Raw genomic sequence first — 19785 nt, forward strand, 5'->3', positions numbered from 1 at the left:
AAGGTACTGCAAAATACTATAAGGAAAACTAAAGTGTCCTATAAACTTAGAGTAGCATTGGAAACTATGGATATGTACAAACCTTTATTTCCTTATATCAGGAAGGTGTGAAATAACACCCAACATTATTCTGAAGTCATCCAAAATGGCACTCCCTATTCTGATGCAATGGATATCACAAATGTAATGGCAAACAAATTCAGTGCAAATTTCACCCCAAAGACGTCTAAAACCGCCTATCACACACACACACATACACACACACACACACACACACACACACACACACACACACACACACACACACACACACACACACACACACACACACACACACACACACACACACACACACACACACACACACACACACACACACACACACAAAAACGTGTTAAAATACTTTCCAAAACAAAAAATGCACCCTCTGTAGAACCTGATAACATACCAGGCTGCATGCTGAACAGCACTAAACATGCGCTGGTGTATTTGATCCTACAAATATTCAACCTGAACTTATTCACTGGCTTTTTCTAAGAGATGTGGTGTACAGCAGTTGTGATGTCTTCACAGGAGCAGCACCACCATGGACTTCAGGAATAACAGACCCATCAACCTGAGAAGCCTCATGTGCAAGGCCATGCAACAGGTCATAACAGACTTGATACACAATTATATAAATAAATCTTAAAAGGCTTGAGCCCCAGCAGTTTGGCTTTGTAAGAGTAGATGCTGTTTAATGTATCTGGTAACTTCTTTTAGAGGATAACTGAAGCCATGGACAGGAGTCATGCTGTCCATGCATTATAGCTTGACCGTTGATACCATACCACATGCCAATGTAACCAACAAGCTAAATGCATTCCAAATGGATCCTTAAGTGTTGATACCATACAACATGCCAATGTGACCAACAAGCTAAATGCATTCCAAATGGATCCTTAAGTGTTGATACCATACAACATGCCAATGTGACCAACAAGCTAAATGCATTCCAAATGGATCCTTAAGTGTTGATACCATACAACATGCCAATGTAACCAACAAGCTAAATGCATTCCAAATGGATTCTTAAGTGCTGATACCATACAACATGCCAATGTAACCAATAAGCTAAATGCATTCCAAATGGATCCTTAAGTATTTAGATGGATGGCTAATTGACTGAGGGACAGAACCTACTTTATGATGATGTCAGGCAAGGCCTCAGAGAGAATGAGAGTAACCACTGGGGGTACCAAAGGGTTCTATGCTAACACCTTTGTTATTTGGCTTATATTTCTCTGATTTCATAATCAAAACTCAGAAGCACCAAGTAACTAAGCTTGCCAGTGACAGGAAACTCTGTGTTATACTTGAATCTCCTGATATACAAAAGATACGTATACATGTTAATAACTGATGCACTAACAAAGGGCTAAAACTAAATGCTAAAAAATGCAAACTTGTTGCATTTGGCAAAAAACACCCTGCACCCAGACTATAGTGTAGAAAATACTCAACTCTGAAATGAAGATGTGAGACTTTTTTTTTTTTTTTTTTTTTAGGTAAAACAAAAATGTACAACAATTGTTAAATGGCACTATTTTACTACATGTAACTACAGTGGGACCTATGGAGGGCATAGGAATAAGATTCTGCAGCTGAGATGAACAGGGGCATTGTGAGTCATTTACATATTTAATTTTATTTTAATTAAAGAAATTACCATGTCTCTTCACTTAAAACAAAATAAAATCAAACTATATAAACAAATGGTTGACTGCATCCCTATTCAAAACAGTGGCCACTGCCTTTAGAGATCTTAAGAGAAGATTTGGTGCAAAGGAACACACAAGCCCAGGCACTATCCTCCTCCCGTCCATGCTTACAAGTCTTAGACAACTCCTACGGTGAAATCCCTGAACAACTGAATGGCAGCTAAATGTTTAGTTTTACTTTTAAGTGTCTTGCAGACTGGTTTGGTTGTTACAGCCTTTAACACATAATTAACCAGTCTTCCTAAAGGAAAACATTTATGCCCACAGACCTCCTTCTTCAGTCCTTATCATCATCAGCTGACAGCCCAGGACTCTTTAGGGTGTTGGTACAGGTGACCAATAAATTTACAGCCTTTCTTCTCCAGCAGAAATCTCATGAATATTAAACATTTTTGGATGATAATGAACGCACTGCCAATCATGAGCGGACAGGTGATCCGCTGTGGCAACCCCTAACCGGGAAAAGCCGAAAGAAGAAGAAGAAGAAGGGTGATAATGAACCTCAGTGTGGAGAACAGCCACAGGAGTTTAGTACTGAGAAGTACGTTTTTTTAATTTAATCCTAAATGCACAGTGGATTTGCTTTCTCTACAGTATTTACTTAACCTAGAAGCATAATCTAAATGCTCATTGCTAAAGAATTATGCATGCAGTGCTTTAAAAGGAAAATTTAGGCCCTAGGAAAGACAAAACATCCTATAGGCATGTATATTTTGGAGTGCAGAACTGAGAAAGCAGTAGAGATGTGCAGTCTTGTCATAGATTCCATGGCCTAGAAGCTGCTTACATTATTCAATGCCTTTTAAAATAATGTGATATAAATCTGCATCCATATGTAAAACCCTTTGAAATAATATGACATATCTGTAAATCCAGTATAGTTCATGTCAATGAATTGGTCATTTTTCTGTGTTCTTCCAGACTATAGGGCAACTCTGGGTCAAACCTATTTGCGTGTCAGACTTATTTTGTATAATAACAAGTCACCTCACTCAGTCCTGTAGCTAAAAGTAAGTGTTATCTTTCTGCATGCTGCTTCAAGTAAAACCTGTTCAAACCTTTCCTTGTCGGCCTCCTACCTGTTTCTGGTTGCATGTTGAGGTGGTAAAAATGTAAGGAATGTTTGTTTTTCTTTGATTGTAATCTTCTTGTTTCATTTCTGACAGAGTGGACTCATGTTTATAGCTAGTGTCATGTGACACTGTAGCAAAACTGATGAAAAATGAGTTGGATGGAATGCTATGTTTAGAATTTCCTTTAAGGGACTTATCTTTGAAGTTTTAAGTTTTCCTGTAACTGAAGAAGTCAAGACACACACACACACACACACACACACACACACACACACACACACACACACACACACACACACACACTGTATTCTTTTACCATAAGTGCTAACTAGTAAAGGAAGACTAGACAACTTTCTGCAGCTGAGTTTAAAAACAAATTTACTACATTTACTGTAAAAAGACCTGGATGGAATATGATGTATTAAATTAAGTATGTGGTCATCTGAATAACACAAACAACTCCTGAACAAATAAGATTGAAATGTAAATATTTGATTTGGAGATGCATGACAGTCACGGTTACCACCGTGAGAAGGAGCTGATACCATAATCAGAGTCTTTAGAACCATGATGCTATGGTTGTGAAAGGTACTGTCCTCTGTTATATGAAATGCATCAAATAATGCTTTTGATTACATCTATCTTGGATTATAGCATAATTGCTAGATTCATTATTTAATGTGAATTTTCTGTACACTTCTTGCTTTTATGTGTAATGTTAGGTTTATTTACTTTGTAGACTGCGGTGTTGCAGTGCTTAGCATTGTCACCTCACAACAAGAGGTTCTCCCATTCGATTCTTGGCTGGAGCACCTTCTGTGTGAGTCTGCATGTCCTCCTCATGGTCAAATGACATATAAAGACATGCAGGTAGGTGTGACCGTGAATAGATATGCCTTCTTTGAAGGCTGGGCATCGGGCTGGTGACTTGGCACAGTAAAAATCCTCTGCCAATCATTAGTGGACTGGAGTTCCACTGTGGCGACCCCGAACCAGGAAAAGACAAGAGTTAGGTTTATTTACTTTGTGTAATGTGTGCATTATTTATTTTATTATTTTCTTCTGTTCCTGCAGTTCTTCAACCCTCTTTCTTTACAACTGTGCCTTTGGTTTCCTGGTCAAGAGGTGATCAAAGGAGGCTTTGTTGTTCTTCCCATATCTCATGACCATTAGCCCTCCTGCTTTACAGCTGATCCAAGGTTATCACCTAAGCAACAGCTATCAGGGTTACCTCAAGGCAACTGGCTTTTGCTTTCTTAGCTGCAATGGCCTGCAATACTGCTCCACTCAAACCTGTGTGCTCCAGAACAAACACATGGTGAAAGCTGCTTTGCAAATGTAGCTTTTGCAGAGTCAAATGACTATCTCTAGCCCATCTGCTTTATGCTATAAACCTCTTCACCAGTAGATGTTTTCAGTGTAGTGGCACAGACTTCTTCCATTCCATGTAGGGTGGGCACACCAGTATTGCCACTTACTGAACCCTCCTTAATCAGGTCTTGTAACACTTCGATTGCTATTCTAGCTTGGGTCATCCAGGATGCAGTCAGGGTTTTATCCTGCAGTACGATGGAGCCAGATCCTAATGTGAGGATTCAATTTCAAGACACAATAATGAATATGTAGATGTGTGTGCGCTGCATCTCCCATAGTTCTTTGACTTTATTTCATCCCTTTTTGGGTCCCCATAGGCATGACTAAGTAATTGCATAGCATCTTATCTGTAGCTTCCAGATGCCAGCCTCTGCAATTGTTAACTTGTTGAAAGTTTAGTAGATTCTTCAGATGAAAAGCAACACATCACTCACAAAGAAAGCCACAGACAATCACAAGTCACATCACTCACAAAGAAAGCCACAGACAATCACAAGTCACATCACTCACAAAGAAAGCCACAGACAATCACAAGTCACATCACTCACAAAGAAAGCCACAGACAATCACAAGTCACATCACTCACAAAGAAAGCCACAGACAATCACAAGTCACATCACTCACAAAGAAAGCCACAGACAATCACAAGTCACATCACTCACAAAGGAAGCCACAGACAATCACAAGTCACATCACTCACAAAGAAAGCCACAGACAAACACAAGTTAAAAAGTGCATAAGTGAAGAACTCAAAACTTGGCACACTGTAATAAAATAACCAGTCTGATTCAAAATCTAGATATAAATGTAGATTTAATGACCAAACATTAGCTGAATGATGGCAAAAATGGTAAACCAGGCTCAGTGCCCTACATCACCTTCATTGAATAATCAAACACAGTTGCACTTATATATTAATACACTTATATCATCCAGCAGTGTATTGTCAAACATGCAAAAGTTCAAACTGAGAAAACATAACCACAACGAGTAATGATAATCATATTGCAATCAATAAAATAAATACAAAATAATAATATAATTTTGGTGTCATTTCAAAAATGCAACATTAAAATATACTTGATTTGGATCAACAGTACAGCTAGATGCAAATTAATTTTGCACTTGAATCCAGTACAGTATACATAGATTTGTAATTAGTATAAATACAATGCAATGGAAATACAAAATAAATCAAAACAAAATAACAAAATAGTGAAGGACCTGTTGTAAATGAAAATACATCTTAATAGCTTCACAATATTGTAAGTTGATATATAATAAGTATTGCAGTACACAATGTGTTATAAATGGCCATTAGGCTCTGAATAAGACTCCCAGTCTAATAATCCAGCTTTGATCTTTAACCATTTAATAGTCTGCTCAGTACTGGTCATTGATTCCTAACCTGTAGTGTCAATTCCGGTCACCACTGATTGATCTGAATCTGCTGTTTTGTGATTCTGCTTGAATGTTTGACAAGCACTGATCAGATAGTTTGTGAGATGAATTTGTCTTTTCATCAAATGGTCTCCACTGTCTGTAACAGGCCAAAGAGTAGCCCTCAAACACTGTCTGGTTTGTGGAAATTCCCACTCATCACCATTTCCACTGGCCTAGATGCCTACTTTATATTTCTTTTCAAGTTTCATATCCAATTTTTTTCTCTGATTTACTTACTTGCACTGACCATAGTACATATTTTTTCCTGTTCCTTTATACTTCACCCTTCCCCACCCACTTCTAACTCATCTATCCTCACTTTTTTTGTTGGTATTCTTTTCAGCATGGACTAATACACCCTCCCTATTCCCCTATTATTTCTGAGTAAGTCCAACTTTTATATAGTCATGTATTCAGTGTAAACCAATGCTTTCCATGTCTGTAATTGCCACCAAGTTCAAGTCAAAGGTTCATAGCTATGTACTAAGCTAATGACTAACAGAGGCTTTATAAGCCTAGTTAAGCAATGCAACCCAGTTGTTTTCCTCTGTATCATGGTAATTTATTCAGAGGGGGTATGTTAGGAAGTTTCTAGAAGTTATGTGGGGGATATTAGTTTGGGCATTACTATCTGACTCTTTCTATCAGAGACACGGGGAACAGACCTGGGGTGAATTTCTGATTTCCCATCTAGGTTATGATTAAATAAGGTTAGGGATGGACTATGCTTCAACTGAATGGGTAGCCTGTTCCAGAGCATGGGAATCCTCTGAGACAAATATCTATCTTAGGTATGTCACTGGCAAACTTTAAAGCCGTGGATCTAGTGGCTCTGATGCTGCTTGTTTTGTGGATATGCAAAAGGTCCATCAGAGTTGGATCCAAGGATGCACTGCATGCCAGGCATAGATCACCTCTCAGTAACCTGTAGGAAAAAGGAAACAGAGATACGGCTTTAAGGTGATCCATATAGGACAATGTGTTTATACTCTGTATTCTCTTGGTAGGGAATCTTTGTGGGAGTTCCAACTGTTGCATATATCTGGTCAGGTACATGCCAAAGGGGGTATTAAACTCAATGATGAGTTTGATAAATGCAGATTAAAGTGGCACTATGACTTCCATGGACCTGGATGCCATGCCTTTACTTATAACAGGGGTGACACAGAATGATTTTCATACTCCCTTGGGAACATGTTGGTAAAAGGTCAGATTACTGCCTACATATGTTCCTAGATCCCTGACTAGTTAACTCTTTGGATTGTCATATCAATGGAGTAATTAGCCTTGGTATCATTTTTCCTAAAAGGCACTATAAAACATTTCTTGGCATCGATTTTTAAACCATGACTTTGGCACCTGTCATTTGTATATGTTAGACACTCTTGTAAAATGTTGGTATCATAAGGGAATCTATAACAGCTCCCAATTTGCAGTCATCTGTGAACTTGGTCATCCAAAGACCCTTGACATTAGCCTTTACCTCTGAGAAGTAATGCTAAATAGGAGCAGTCTCAGCACGGAGCCCTGAGGTACCCCACTGGTGGCCAGTTTCTTAGTTGAGGTGGTATCACCATTCCTGACTTCCTGGGTCCTGTCTGACAGCCAGCTGGCAATCTAGTGAGTTATTTAGAGGTTTACACCCAGTTCAGTGAGTTTATCAACTATACCTGTGTGGGGTATTGTATTGAACACTTTAGCCAGTTCCAAGTAGGCAGTATGCACCATTTTTCCCTCATCCATTGCCATGGTGACTTTCTCAAAGAAGTCCACTGGGTTTAGTAAGCATGACCTTCAATTGAAAAAGCCATACTGGGTTGAGTCCAGTGTCTGAAGTTTGTTTGTGTCTTTATTGATCAGTTCCATGATAATTTGCTCCATGGTTTTGCATATTAAACTAGTCAGATTAATAGGGCTGTAGTTTCTGGTCTCTGTTGATGGTCCATTCTTGTAAAGTGGATAACCATTGCAGTCCTCTGTTCTTTTCATATAAAGCTTGTTTTGAGGTTGTAGTTGAAAAGTGACTCAAGTGCTCCTGACAGGTCATGTTTTGAGCTGTTTAGGAGGCATCCCAGGATATTACTGGGGCCCATTGAGGCTGTGCCTTTAGCCTTGGCAAGCATCGTCAGGATCTGTTCCCTGTTAATAGTTGTGGGGCTGGTTTATACTAGTAGGCATTTCATAGGCCGGGGGGAGGGGGTAAAGTTTGAGCGGAATTTGTCAGCCAGTAAATTCACTATGTTGCTGTGCTCAGTGAAGGCAGGATGTAAAAAACCTTGTGGTTATCTTTAGCCTGTGAGACTATCTTGACCTTGTAAATGGCCTTGTTGGATTTAATTAGTCTCTAATTTTTCTGTTTAGTTTAATTAGAGAGCTCCTATCATTATGGGAGTTACTCTTCCTGATTTTAGCCATGATTGTTTTCCTTTTGTTATATACTATATTAAGGTTAAGATAGGAATCCACCAGTGTGGTTTGCTTTTAGAGCTTGTTTGTTTTTGGCTTACTTCATAGGTTCATAGGTTCATAACTACTATCTCTGCCTAGGGCATTATATAAAGCCCAGCCAGAGTGTGTTTGGCTTTCGCCACCCATTTTAAATTAATTGCCATGCCCTTTTTGAGTTTAGTATACTGTACTCTGTCTAACAGTGACACAGAAGTGATACCGGGTAAAAACCCATGATCCATCATCATCCATCAAAGATTCCTTGAAGAGAGTCAATGAGGGACTTCTTTCCTGGACTGGGATTTTATTCCAGAGTGAAGGGAGCCTCTGGGTTATGAATCTGTCCCTCCAGCATGTCCTACTTCTAGTAGGTACAACAGCCTCTATTCAACCATTTACATGATTGCACAGGGTCTCTGTGAACACTTCCAAATAGATTGTTGTGAACGTAGGGTTGGAAGTGGCACTGCATTTTGACAAACTATCACTTAATAGGATGTAGTTTGCTTTGGAATAGTTCCTAACTGTTCCAGGGTTTGCCAAGAGTACTGAATTGATCTTTATTTAGAAAGAGACAGCTTTATGGCCTATCCTCACCACTGAGGATGTGACACTGAGGGGTGGTGAAGCCCTTTCTCATATTGGTGAGTACCAGGTCCAGTATGTTTGAAACTCTGGTTGGTGTGTGTGTGTGTGTGTGTGTGCTGTCTGATCAAAGGTATTTGTTAATAAAGTCTGGGAATCATTGTTCTTGCAAGTATGAGGCAGTGTGTATTTTCTTGTCCATAGAGGGATATTTAAAGTCTCCCTTGAATAGGGTATTTGGTTTAATGGTGAGTGCCTCCAGTAGGTCTAGGTATGAGCTATGGGATTCCAGGGACATGTAGGGTGACCTATAGTGTGCTTGGATATGAAATAAGACTTTGTCTATGTTGATATGTATGAGGATAGATTCCAGGGCATCATCTTGTTTAACCAAACTATAATTATGCTTGTTGCTAATACAGATTGACACTCTTCCACCTTTTGTCCCTGTCTGTGCAGCTGATGGTCTAAATGTGTGGAAGGTACTGAAGCCATGCACTGTTGGAGTATGTTTTGTGGATTTAAACATGTCTCAGTAAAGGCACAGATGTCTATATTCTTCAGAGTGAGGAGAACATGTAGGGTGTGGAGCTTCTTATTTAGGCTCATAGCACTGGGCAGTAATACCGTTAGGTTTCGTTGCATTTTGTTTGCTATGTTGGTAGGTTTGTCAATTTGGCATTGTGGCATTGCCTAAAAAGGCTCTAAGGAGGTAGATAAAGTTTTAGCCAATATTCATCAGCCTAGGGGAGACAGGTGCAGCCCATATTTTACAAAGCAGCGAGGTTGCTAACCATGTCCTCCCAAGCTGACATATATTGAAACCCCTGGAAAGACACTAGAAATTAAGACAATTATTGAAGTAATTTCTCCTTTGGGCTTCAAACCCTCTACTGTATAGGTCTATAACATTGGTATGGTATGCACCATTCAATGATATTTACCCAGTAAGCTCTTTCACTTCTGTTGTGAAGCATGTAGAGGAAGAGGGGACTGCAAGCCCCCCCCCCCTATACTATTTTGTGCCACTGTTACTTTCTCACCAGTTTCTCTGATTGTTTAATATAATTATTAATCTTGAGTCAATATTTCATATTCTATTTGCTCTTTTTTAGGAAGAGCCACCATAAATAGGCTGTTGCAGTTTTAAGCTCTAACTTGAAGACTACAGATGGCTTCTATGGAGTGTTAGATTATATTTAATTAGTTCTGCTACTATGAGTTTTCCCGTGTCTTTAATTAACCTCTTCAGAATACCAGGAAATATATCTTTGCAAACCTCAGATGACTGTTCATTGTATTATTATTACTATTTTTTTGACACCAATTGAACTGGCAGCCTCTAAAAACCCCACACCTAGATCAGGCAGTAGACTACTTTAATAATATATTTATCTCAGTTCTAAATTCCATTGCACCAGTAAGGAAGAGAAAAACCAAAGCAAACAATGCACCGTGGTTAAGTCGGGCACAAGAGCCCTTCTAAAAACAGAGAGAAGACCTGGAAGCAATGAAAACAATACAACTCTGATCATACCAAGCAAGAGTATAAACAACTTAGGAACTTAGACAAAAAACAAACCAAACTTGACAAACAAAACTACTTCCTAGGTCTCCAAAACAAATACTCAAAAAATCCCCCCAAATTTTGGCATTCTATCAACTCCCTTCTAAAACCTGGAGCAATTGCTAACCCCGCCCCCACCTCCCCATATACTAACAGCAAAGATATACCTCCCAGCTTAACTCTCACTTCATAAACTCAATCCAGACTCTATCCAACCAGCTAAGAAACACTAATACCTCATCTACTACAACTGCTGGGAACATTCCTGGCAATACTACCAATCAACCATCCTTCTCCCCCTCTCCAGTCCCTACATCAAAAATTAGAAACCTCCTCCTCAAACTAAAACATACCACGCTAGCTGCAGACAGTATACCCGCTAACTTCCTAAGAATAGCAGCTGACTCTTTTTCTTACCCAGTATCAATCCTAATAAACAGGTCCATTCAGGAAGTTTATGTTCCACAACTATAGAAAATATCCCACATTATACCTCTTCACAAAGGAGGTAAATCTTACGATTTTTCCAACTATCGGCCTATAGCTATTCTTCCCCCCTTATCTAAGCTCCTAGAGAAATGCATACATTCACAAGTTATGCAATTCCTAGACACAAGCAAGCTTCTCTCATCCACCCAACACAGTTTCCGCCCTCACCATAATACAACTTCTGCTCTTCTCTCATTCACCGATCTGGTTAATCAACATAGAAACAACAACAACTATGTATCTGCTACCTTTTTAGACCTCTCAAAAGCATTTGACATGGTCTCACACCCTAAACTACTGGACACCATTCATCCTCTATCCTTTACTTCCCCCACCATCTCCTGGTTCAATAGCTACCTATCAAACAGACAACAATCTGTACAATGGCACAATGAACTATCCCCTCCTCTCCCTAACTCTATAGGAGTACCACAAGGCTCAATATTAGGCCCACTAATTTTCTCTATCTTTACAAACAATCTATATACCTCCTCCAAGCAAGCCTCATTAATTCAGCATGCAGATGATTCCACTCTCATCTGTGCAGCCCCATCTGTCAACATCCTACAACAACTAGCCCAAGAATCATTCTCTGCTATTGAAACTTGCATCACTGACATCCAACTTATTCTTAATCCTAACAAAGCCAAACTTCTGCTGATCACACCTAATAAAACAAAATCCTCCCCCTCTACTTTCTCTGTCTAATCTAGGAATGGCACTATCATCTCTCCATCCACCCACACAAAAGTCCTAGGAGATGAAATAGACAACAACCTATCATTTGATCTTCACATAATGCAAACCATTGAAAAATTTCATAAGAAAATGGGAACCCTATACAGGCATAAAAACTATCTCACAGCAAAAGCACGGATCACCCTAGCTCAAACTCATCTCCTATCAACACTTACTTATGCTGCACCAATCCTAACCCACACTAAAAAATCAGATCTGGATAAGTTAGTCATGCTACAACAAAATTACTAAGTTTGCCAACAATTCCCCCTTTAGAACTCACCACTGTCAAGTACTAAAAGAAATTCAATGGCTTGAGTTTCCTAACTGGCTAACTTACCAACAACTCACCTACGTCTTTAACATCAGAAACTACCCAGACAAAACTCCAGCCCTCAGTCAGTTAATAACCTCCCACTCTTCCAGTCGCCCTCTACGCTCATCCAATAAACCCCTCCACAGTATTACTACTGCTAACAACACTGCAGGAAAAGCCCTTTATTCCCACATCATAGCTAAAAAATGGAACAATCTCCCCACCAATGTAACCTCCACAACAACAAACACAAACTTCAAAAAATTACGTAAATCTCATCTCAGGGCAACTTGGATTTGCCCTTATATCACTTGACATTTTCAATACCTTCTCTTCTCTTCTACCAACCTACTATAGTCTAGAATACACACTATTCTATTCACATAGAAATACTGACTCTTATAATATACCAAATCATTCTTTGTACTCATTTCTGTGCATACTTATTAAAACTGTAAGCAGTACATACTACCTTTGTAAAAATTATTTCTAACTGTCTTTCAGTCCTGCAAAACCTGTTAACTACTGTGAAAACATTTCTGAATATATCATTCTGAACCGTTGTAAATATTAATCAAACTGTATCTCAGTCCAGCAATGCATGTTAACCTAGTGTTAACAAAGTTATGAATATCTCTGCTTGTAAATAATTTTCTGTATTACCAGTTTGTATATTTCTCATTGTATAAATTCTTCTTAATTGTGGAGCATTTCTCCCCGGGTCTCCACTGAAAATGGACCTGGTCCAGCTGGAATTTCCCAGTAAAAAAATGTAAAATAAAATAAAATAAATTTGTTATTCGGTAAACCCTTTTTTGACATATGTCCCTTTTCAGGGATGACCATGGAGCACTCTTTGATTAAGTGAATTGCTCAGTCACACAGTTACAAACCCTCTACCTTGAATACAGGAAACACAAAGTTATCTACTCTGAACCTTAACCCTTTTCCCTAATTGCCAGGTTTATAACATTGTATTTGTTAATCACAAATAACAGTTTGCATTAACTGTTAAAGTTATAGTAATTGTGAATGGTTTGTCAATACTTTTTAAGTTTCACATTTTAGCATTTTTTGAACATCAGCACTATGGCTGCCACTACCACATTGTTTCTTTCCTTGATTTGGGCAACATGGTACCACTTGATTGGTGGAAAATGAGTATACCAGAAAGGGTTGTCTTACATTAGCATGCCCAGAGAAATACATTGGGTTGGACTTAGTCAGTGACATCTCAGCATGTGTCCTCAACACCTTACAGTGGGCAAGACAAGGAAATACATTTCTTACAAGGACACAAAGAACTGTTTGCTGGTTGGCATCTTCCATGTTCATCCCAGTAGAATATCCTCTTTTTATCCACCTCAGCTTTTTTCAGGAAGAAAAAACTAAGGGTTTTTCATCATCACTATTATGCCAACCTAGAGAGTTAAGCCAAGTCTCTGGGACATTTACTGTTGAGATCAGGACTAAGAATCATTAGTAAATGGCCATATTCCAGCACTGCATAAATGAGCAGGCTGTAAACAAATTCTACAGTACTAGCTTGATGTAATTTTATAAACTGATGCTGACTATCCTGAATCTCATTACAAAACTAATTTTGTTTTGAAGGCTGAAAGGGCAGATGAAACTGAAAATTCTGTCTCAGTTACCTCCAATCTTATTCTGGAGTTACCTGCAAAAATGTGGGCTGCTAGGACTCTCTACTCAGTTTATGATAAGGTTGGTCAGATATTAGCTGTTAGAATTCACAACTGGCTTCCGCTGCAGTCATGGCTCATGTTAGTGGAGTATTCCATCTTTCTCTCAGATCGCATCTAAGTTTTTTACCCTCCCCCTCCAGTATACAGATGTGTAATGCTGTCTAGTAATATGTACGTTTATGACATATGTATGCAAGTTCATTACATCTGTTTATGTATCACCTTTCAGCACCATGAGTACTGCTTGGCAATAACCTCATCTACTGCTCAGGCTTCTACTGGCTATGCCTTTCCCTTTTCCTTTTCCAAGGGAAGGAAAACAGACTTTGTCTAATCCAGCCATCTCCCCATCCATCCATCCATCCTTCCAGCCATCAAACCATCCATCCATCCATCCATCCATCCATCCATCCATCCATCCATCCATCCATCCACCCATTCATGCAACCCTCCATCCATCCATCAAACCATCCATCCATCCATCCATCCATACATATATACATATATAGTTTCATAGTATAGTACTAGGCTATCTGCCCTGGGGCATTTGTAAGCCTAGCCATAGTGATGTGGCTTTTGCCACCCCATGAAATGATACAACAATGTACAGAATAAATTTAGAATACTGTGCCTCTGTCTAGTAGTGACACAATGAAGGTCCCCTTATATAATATAATTAGTTTACTGTGCCCCTGTCTAGCAGTGACACAGATGTGACCTCTGGGGTAAACTTACGATCTCCCATCCACTCATCAAGATTTCTCTTGAAGAGAGTCAGTGAGGGGCTCTGCCTAATACGAACTGGGATCTTGTTCCAAAGCATGGAAAGCCTCTGGGTTATGAATCTATCCCTCCAGCATGTCCTAATCATATTTGTGCCGAGGTTTAAGTCTTTAGCTCTCGTGGTCCTGATGGATTTGGATTTTTTGAGGTGGAGCATGTCCATCAGATCCTGATTGGACATGGCCTTGTACGTCAGGCAGAGATCACCTCTGAGCAGGTGGTATGCTACTGAATAGAGCTGAAGTTTCTTTAGTCTGGCAGAATAAGACATATGTTGGAGACCCTTGATCCTCTTGGTGAGGTACTTTTGTGGTCTCTCCAGCTGTTGCAAATGCCGGGTGAGGTACATACCAAATGGGGCATTGTACTCAATCATGGGTCTGATGAGGGAGGAGTATAGCGGTAGAATGACATTCTTGGATCTGGATGTGAATCCCTTCATGATGAGGTGTGCAAGGTAGAATGTTTTTCTAACCACTTTGGCAACGTGGGTGTCAAATGAGCGGTCGCTGTCGACTTGGGTCCCTAGGTCTCTGATTACTTTTTCCGTACTCAGTGGGTCGCTGTCTATGTGATAATTTGTGGGTACTTTGTTTTTCCCAAAGGGGATAACTATACATTTTTTGGCATTTAGTTAAAGGCCGTGACTCTGGCACCAGTTGTCTGTTTCTGTGAGGCCTTTTTGTAGGATGTATGTGTCCGCTGGTGTGTCAACTATGGCGCCTAGTTTGCAGTCATCTGCGAACTTTGTCAGCCACAACCCTCCCATGTTTGCTTTAACATCTGAGAAATAAATGCCGAACAAGAGGGGTCCCAGGACAGATCCCTGTGGGACACCACTTGTGACTGGCTTTGAGTCTGACATTGCTCTGGCGATTTTGACTTTATGGGTTCTGTCCTTTAGCCAGTTTGCAACCCATCTAGTGACATAAGGGTTTACGTTTAAGCTGTTGAGCTTATCTATGATGCCTGAGTGGGGTATTGTGTCGAAGGCCTTAGCCAAGTCCAGGTAGGCTGTATGGACTGCTTTGCCCTCATCAATGGCTCTAGTGACTGTTTCGAAAAAGTCAACCAGGTTCAAAAGGCAGGATCTGCCTTTTACAAAGCCGAACTGGGTGGGGTCAAGTGTCTGTAGGTCCCCTATGTCTCTGTTTATGAGTTCCATAATGATTCTTTCCATAGCTTTGCAGACCAGGCTGGTTAAGCTTATGGGGGGTAGTTCCCAGGGTCTGTAGAGGTACCCCCTTTGTGGAGTGGGACCACTGTTGCTGTACGCCAGTGTTCAGGTACATATCCTGAAGTAAGGCTAAGGTTAAATAGCATTTTTATGTGTGGGTTTAGCTCCTCTTGGAGTTCACGTAACACGCAACCCGGGATACCATCAGGTCCCATTGATGCTGTGTTTTTAGCTTTGTTTAGGGCGGTTCTCACTTGGACATCTGAGATGACAGGAGATTACATTCAGCTGGGATAAGTATTTCTTCTTTTGGGGGTGAGGGAGGGGAGAAATTTGCACTGAACCTGTCAGCCAGAATGTTGGCAATATCTGTGGGTTCAGTGTATTTTTTGTTGTTGTGAACTAACTCTGAGCATACCTGAGGGTTTCCGCCCAGGTTTCTAACATAGCTGAAGAAGGCTTTGTGGTTATCTTTAGTGTCCTTAGCGATTTTTCTCTCAAAATTGGCCTTGGATGTTTATGAGAGAACGTAGTTTTCTGCTAATGTTGATCAGAGATGTCTTCCCTTCATGGGATTTTGCTCTGACATGCAGTAGCTTCCTTCTTTTGTTATACAATTTGTTAATGGCTGAGGTCCACCAGACAGGACGCTTGCCTTTGGTGGAGAGGGACTTGGATTTATTTGGGATTGCATGATCCATGCATTCTTGGAGATGTCCATAGAAAGCATTTGTGAAGGATTCTGCATTGTGGGATGTGGTATCCACTGGCACAGTGGGCTTAAAGGATACCATCTCAGTCTTAAGAAGAGTGAAGTCTGCTTTTGAGAAGTTTTTCACTGTGGTCTTTTGTGCTGGGGTGGAGGTGGGATATGTATATCCAGGGTGATTAGTTTGTGGTCAGATCTCACTAGTGAGGGGTATACCTCCGGTGTGGAGCATTTTGTCCCCATGTTTGTGATGATCAGGTCTAGTATATTATCTCCCTAGTGGGAGAGGTGACTAGTTGTTCCAGTGCATTTGAATTTATGAATTCCAGGAACCTTTGGGCTAGGGTATTAGGGCTAGAATAATGTACCCGATCTATGTTTGGGTAGTTGAAGTCTTCCAGTATGATGGTATTTTGTGATACATTCATATCCTCCAATGTCTTCAGGAAGGCTGAGTGGGGTTCCTGAGATTGGGAGGGTGGTCTGTAACATGCTACCAGTTGTATAGCAGTTTTGCCTATGGTTAGTTGCACCTGTATGGTCTCTGATGCTTCATGTGTTGCTACTAACCTGGAGGTGTGGGTGTCCTTGATGAATATGGACACTCCCCCTCCCTTTGTGGTTCGGCCCGGGTTTTGGGGCCGAAAAGCATGATACGAGGTATAGTCTGTTAGTGCTGGGGTGCTCTCAGGAGCCTTGAACGAGGTTTCAGTTACTGCACAGACGTCGATGTTCTCCATGCTGAGGAGTGCATCGAGCACCTGCATCTTGAGATTTAGACTTCTGGCGTTGAGCAGCATTACCCTTAGTTTTTTTCCATTTTTGTTTTCTAAGGAGGTGGGTTTGTCTTTTGAGCCTTGCCTAAAAAGGCACTATGGGGTGGCAGAGCCTTAGCCAATATCCGGAAGCCCAGTGGTGACAGGTGTAAGCCATCCCTTGCGAAGCAGCATGGCTTGTCCAACATGTCATCCCAGGCAAACAGACATTGGATCCCCTTAGAATGACACCAGTACTTGAGCCAATTATTAAAGCTGATCATCTTGTCTTTGTATTGTGGTATCATTCTTGGTGAGGGCAAGATGCTGCTCAGGGTCAGGGTCATACCAGCCTGGGCTACATAATCGGAGAGCTCCTCTATGTCTCTTTTCATGTAGTCCAGGGAGGTACATCTCAGGTCATTCACGCCAGCATGGACAATGACGGAGTCATATTTGTACTTGCTTTGGAGTGACTTGAGTGTGTGTGTTATGTGGCAGATCCTAGCTCCCGATAGACAGCTCACAGTCACCCTCTCCTTGTTCATCCTGGTCAGCGGGACATCAGTGTGTCTGACTATAGAGACACCTATTACTAGTGTATCAGGCATGGTGTTTGGCCTTAAGGGCTGTGATTTGTTGACACACTAATTTATTGTAGTATGTGTTGCATGTGTTTTGTTTTGAGGTGGTGGATTTCTGGATGTCTGCTTTGGGAACCTCTGTTGTTTTGGTAAGTTTTTTATTAGAGCCTCCGAGTATGTCTTTGTGTTTTTATGTGTTGGGTTTGCAGTTGTGGTAGGTCTGTGTGGGACTGGGATTGTTGTATGTGTGGTTTCCATCTCCTCCTGTCTGGTCATGCCAGCCCTGAGTTGAGAGAGTTCAGCCTCCAGTTTGGCTATATAGTTGCATCTCTCACATGTATTTGTGTTTGTTAGGAGGAGGAGAGGGTTGTCTGTGTACATGAGACAATTGCAGCATTGTCTCAAGATACCCAGATTGACCAGCTGAACTGGAGAGGACGCCAGTAATCTACAACTCGACATGGTAGAACAGTATAAGGGAGTGCTGTACCTTTAAGGGAAGTGGATATTCACAGGGGTGGTAGGTAGATGTAGTGCTTTACTTAGTACGAGAGTGCTTACTTAGTAGAGAAGTATTGAGAACAAGTGCTAGGCTTATATTATAGTGAGTAGTCTGATTATACTAAGAGTAGAGCTTCCTTAAGGGAAAATTTGAAGAGCAGACTTGGCGGAGCCAGAAGAAGTTTAACCTTGCTTAACCGGCACTATGCCCAGAGGCAGATTTTAAACAGGGAACTACAAAAGAGCTAGAAATGGTCCAAAACAACCAATTACTACAGCTTCTTGTGCTGAGGTCACTTCCTACAGGGACAGGTAGGCTGCTCAAGGCTCCCCACTCCCACTGGTGAGCAAAGAAACTTCCTTCTATCCAAGTAAGGTAATGGACAACACAGGAACTACACCACAGCCCAGAATACAGCAATGCCTGTAAACTGGTCTAAACTAGTCGAGGAGAGGCAGGAAAACAAGGATAATTTTTTTGTTTGTTTTTTTGATAGAAACACACAGAAAATGCAGAAACAGTGATAAATCAGTTACACAGGCTAGAACACTTTAGTGGGCAGCCTCAACAGTTAAATTAAACAACAAACAAACAAACTTTCGATCAAATTCGACTAAAAAGTAACTTTAAGTGCAGGTTTTAAAATAATGCAGCAAACAGTTAAAAAACAGTTCAGGCTAGTTCAGGGTAAGCTACAGAAGCTATTCCAAGTGAAAAAAGCAAAGATACTTAAATCCAGAAAGTAGTCGCTTTTCTGAGTTCTCTGTAGCTAAGACCACTCTGCAGGACCACGAGGAGCTTGTCTGAGCAGTATAGCCAGAAAAAAATGCCCAGAGGTGGATTTTAAACAGGGAACTACAAAAGAGCTAGAAATGGTCCAAAACAACCAATTACTACAGCTTCTTGTGCTGAGGTCACTTCCTACAGGGACAGGTAGGCTGCTCAAGGCTCCCCACTCCCACTGGTGAGCAAAGAAACTTCCTTCTATCCAAGTAAGGTAATGGACAACACAGGAACTACACCACAGCCCAGAATACAGCAATGCCTGTAAACTGGTCTAAACTAGTCGAGGAGAGGCAGGAAAACAAGGATAATTTTTTTGTTTTTTTGATAGAAACACACAGAAAATGCAGAAACAGTGATAAATCAGTTACACAGGCTAGCACACTTTAGTGGGCAGCCTCAACAGTTAAATTAAACAACAAACAAACAAACTTTCGATCAAATTCGACTAAAAAGTAACTTTAAGTGCAGGTTTTAAAATAATGCAGCAAACAGTTAAAAAAACAGTTCAGGCTAGTTCAGGGTAAGCTACAGAAGCTATTCCAAGTGAAAAAAAGCAAAGATACTTAAATCCAGAAAGTAGTCACTTTTCTGAGTTCTCTGTAGCTAAGACCACTCTGCAGGACCACGAGGAGCTTGTCTGAGCAGTATAGCCAGAAAAAAATGCCCAGAGGCGGATTTTAAACAGGGAACTACAAAAGAGCTAGAAATGGTCCAAAACAACCAATTACTACAGCTTCTTGTGCTGAGGTCACTTCCTACAGGGACAGGTAGGCTGCTCAAGGCTCCCCACTCCCACTGGTGAGCAAAGAAACTTCCTTCTATCCAAGTAAGGTAATGGACAACACAGGAACTACACCACAGCCCAGAATACAGCAATGCCTGTAAACTGGTCTAAACTAGTCGAGGAGAGGCGGGAAAACAAGGATAATTTTTTTGTTTTTTGATAGAAACACACAGAAAATGCAGAAACAGTGATAAATCAGTTACACA

General features: G+C 40.6%; 1 protein-coding gene across 2 annotated transcripts in view; it reads left to right on the forward strand.

Annotated features, from left to right (window-relative positions):
- The window catches only part of LOC122813757 (nuclear factor 7, ovary-like), a 72901-nt gene that overhangs the window by 34141 nt on the left and 18975 nt on the right, over positions 1-19785 (forward strand). The gene's annotated exons all lie outside the window — the stretch shown is intronic.

The sequence above is a fragment of the Protopterus annectens genome, chromosome 10.part0, assembly GCF_019279795.1.
Source record: "Protopterus annectens isolate FY-2018-M chromosome 10.part0, PAN1.0, whole genome shotgun sequence".
NCBI classification, from domain to species: Eukaryota; Metazoa; Chordata; order Ceratodontiformes; family Protopteridae; genus Protopterus; species Protopterus annectens.